At 41.2% G+C, this 3521-nt stretch overlaps 1 pseudogene; it reads left to right on the top strand.

The window, feature by feature from the left end:
• LOC107698283 (uncharacterized) overlaps window positions 1–3227 on the top strand; it is a 4711-nt pseudogene extending 1484 nt beyond the window's left edge.
• The last annotated feature ends 294 nt before the right edge of the window (window positions 3228–3521 follow it).

Here is a 3521-nt window from a genome sequence, read left to right as displayed (position 1 = left end):
CGTCGTGAGTGTTGTGGAATTGTTTCGAGAGCGTTGTGGAATGGTTGTGAGAGGGTTGTGAGTGTTGTGGAATGGTTGTGAGAGCATAGTGGAATGGTTGTGAGAGTGTTGTGGAATGGTTGTGAGAGCGTTGTGGGAGTGTTGTGGGATGGTTGTGGGAGTGTTGTGGAAACATTGTGGGAGTGTTGTGGAATGGTTGTGAGTGCGTTGTGAGAGCATTGTGGGAGTGTTGTGGGAGCATTGCGGAATGGTTGTGAGAGCGTTGTAGGATGGTTGTGAGAGCGTTGTGGGATTGTTGTGAGAGCGTTGTGGGATGGTTGTGAGAGTGTTGTGAGAGCGTGTGCTTTGGGAGAGCATTGTGGGACAATTTTTAGAGTGCTATGAGAGGGTTGATAGAGCATTGTGAGAGAGTTGTGGTGACGTTGTGGAAGCATATTGAGGGCATTTTGGGTGCATTGTGAGAAAGTGTTGTGGAGGATTATGTGAGAACTGTGAGAAAGTTGTTTTTAAGGTTGTTATAAGAGGGTTCTGGACACATTGCAGTAGTAAAGGGTACTTTATCAGAGTGTTGTGGGATGGTTGTGAGAGCGTTGTGGGAGTGTTGTGGGATGGTTGTGGGAGTGTTGTGGAATGGTTGTGAGAGCATTGTGGAATGGTTGTGGGAGTGTTGTGGAATGGTTGTGAGTGCATTGTGAGAGCATTGTGGGAGTGTTGTGGGAGCGTTGTGGGATGGTTGTAAGATTGTTGTGGAATGGTTGTAAGCGTTGTGGGAGTGTTGTGAGAGTGTTGTGGGAGCGTTGTAAGACTGTTGTGGAATGGTTGTGAGAGCGTTGTGGAATGGTTGTGGGAGTGTTGTGGAATGGTTGTGGGAGTGTTGTGGAATGGTTGTGATAGCGTTGTGGAATGGTTGGGGGAGTGTTGTGAGAAGGTTGCAGGGCGTTTCAAAGGGTTATAAGAGTGTTGTGAAAGGTTTGTGTTGTCCTACAGGTGTTGTATGAGCATCTGCCAGAGGTGGACAGCAGAAAGATGGTGCATCAGATGGAAAATAACCTTCAGTTGCTGGAAAACAACATGGACAATGTCCTCAAAACAGCAGAGATGCTTGGTGCTGCACACCAGGTACATTACAAAATAAAACAACTCAAACCAGAGATGTCACACCACAGACATTGCACTGAGCCTTTTTATAACCATGCATTGTTCGTATTTTCAGGAAGCGCGAGTCAGTTATGCAGTAGAGCTGATGTCAGTGCACATGGAGCATCTGAAGAGACGCCATGCAACAGTGAGCGAGGAGATGCTGGAGGTCAGGAAGCTGCTGCACAGGAGGAAGGGCCGATTACACAGTGACTCCACAGGTCAGTGCTGCCCCTAGTGGCCTGGAGGACATCTAAGAATCACATCCCGGTATTTAAATAAATCTGTACTCTTATATATTCCTCAAATAGATGACTGAGACCTGTTCAGACATTCATCACAACAGGTAACTGACCATAAATTAAATATTAGACTCCTATCAGTACCTCAATAACTTAGTAACTCATATTTAAAGGGTTAGTTGGCCAAAATATGAATAATAAATTGTGTCATTATTTACTCACTTTCATGTAATTTCAAACCCCTTTTTGCAACTTTATGCCACTCCTTTTCATACAATGACAGTTCAAAGATTTTTTTGGAGCTTGATAGATATGAAGTCTCATTATCATTATTTTTGTTTTATTCTGACATGTGTTCAACCATCGATAACAGCCTGTGTTTATGTCGTAGCCGACACATCGCAGGGTCAGCATCACGTTACTTCCGACTCAATCTGAGGCACGTGTTTCTGGTTCAGTTTCCAGCGTTCAGTTCTTTGGGTTTAGCAGCTGAATGTTTTCATGAGTCTTTATGTTGGTTTCTTCTCTGCAGTTGAAGCATCTAGAGACGTCATTTCTGGAGAACTGCAAAACCAGTGCAGACTCAAAGAAGCGGCCTGCTACGCAGGAGGAGACAGGAGGCAAAAATACACATCCTTAAGTTTGAGGGTAGCTAAAACTTTAATTAACCAGAAAGACTGACTGTTTCCTGCGTGCATCTCTTTTAGACGTAGTTCCAGCAGATTCTCCTGTGAACCGGCTAAACCAAGATGACAGCGTGTTTCAAAGGTAAAACGCAAGCAGTACTTTGAGATATGTATTACATACATTATGTAAGTGCATGTGACCAAACTTCATTTTCGCCAGTGTGACACAAGTCACACCGCTGTGTCGTCGCCGTTGTTATTCTCCAGTCGAAACGAGGGGAAGTTTATTTGAGGGGGAGGAGCCAGAACGAGGGGAGGGGTCCAACCCTGAGCTGTAAGTTTACATGTATTCATCATAATTTACGAGCGTAAATCATACCGCTGACTTGCTATCTGATGTTTGCAGACGTCTCACACCACTGTTGTCCTGGAGGTCTTTGTGCCGTTGGATCATCAGACTGATTTTGCTTGTATTTGGTCTGATGATGCTGATGGCGGCTCTTTTATATCTACTTGTGAGTGTTTGTATAAATAACTGATGGTTTATTGTGGTTATTTGATCTTAAAAGACTAAGTTAGGTCAAAATGAATAGATATTTTCGGTTTTGGGTGGTTTGAACTGAGTGTAATTGACTGGGTTTCCACCTGGTGGCAGTAGTTTCACTCACTTATTACAGAGTACAGCAGATGAACATAACTGGATTGTAGTGTTAAGTTCACTGTAACCTTTGTGAATGTGGCTGCACACTTCTGTCCCGAACACAGTACAAACAGATCAGCATTAAATATTCTAATTAAATACAGCTGAACGTGCTCGCTTCTCCTGAAACAGGTGCAACAGATTAATGACACTAATTTACAGTATTTAAATTCAGAGAGACATTGAGAAGCTTCAGAAGCGACTGATTCACGATTCAGCAGGTGTTGCTCAGTTCACGCTGCTTTTATTTTATTAGGATTGTTGAAAGGTCTTTCACAGGCTTCTTGAAGTAAACCATGGCTGTTAAGTTTCCTGTCCTCTTTATTTTAGGGCTTCTTAAACCCTGCGCACATCCTGCTGCGTAGCCAATCACAGCTCAGAATGAGAAACGAGATCAGGAAGTGCTCTCAATTTTCTGGGAAGGTAATTTTAACCGGATTAAACCTGCTCACAGGAGCTGAAATTGTTCTTAAACTAACATCTACTGTTGATAAAGTCTTTGGGAAAAATATTTATCAGTGAACTATATTTATCATCTTTAGGGAAAATATTTATCTGACTTTATAATACATTTTTTGACTACACTGAGTGAAATTATATTAATAATTAGATTGATTAAAAATAATATAATATATAATAATATTATTATTTGTAATAATTATATTACATACATTATAGTATTATTTTATTTGTTTATAAAATATTACTTCAGATATTTTGGGAAACAAAGTTCTGAAAGATGATAAATACCAAAACTTGTTAAACTAACATCTGCAAATGATCATCTTTAGGATAAATATTTATTTGTGAACTTTT

This window comes from Sinocyclocheilus anshuiensis, unplaced genomic scaffold, assembly GCF_001515605.1.
Source record: "Sinocyclocheilus anshuiensis isolate Anshui unplaced genomic scaffold, SAMN03320099.WGS_v1.1 scaffold2216, whole genome shotgun sequence".
In the NCBI taxonomy this organism is placed as follows: domain Eukaryota; kingdom Metazoa; phylum Chordata; class Actinopteri; order Cypriniformes; family Cyprinidae; genus Sinocyclocheilus; species Sinocyclocheilus anshuiensis.
This window is presented reverse-complemented; position numbering and strand designations above follow the sequence as displayed.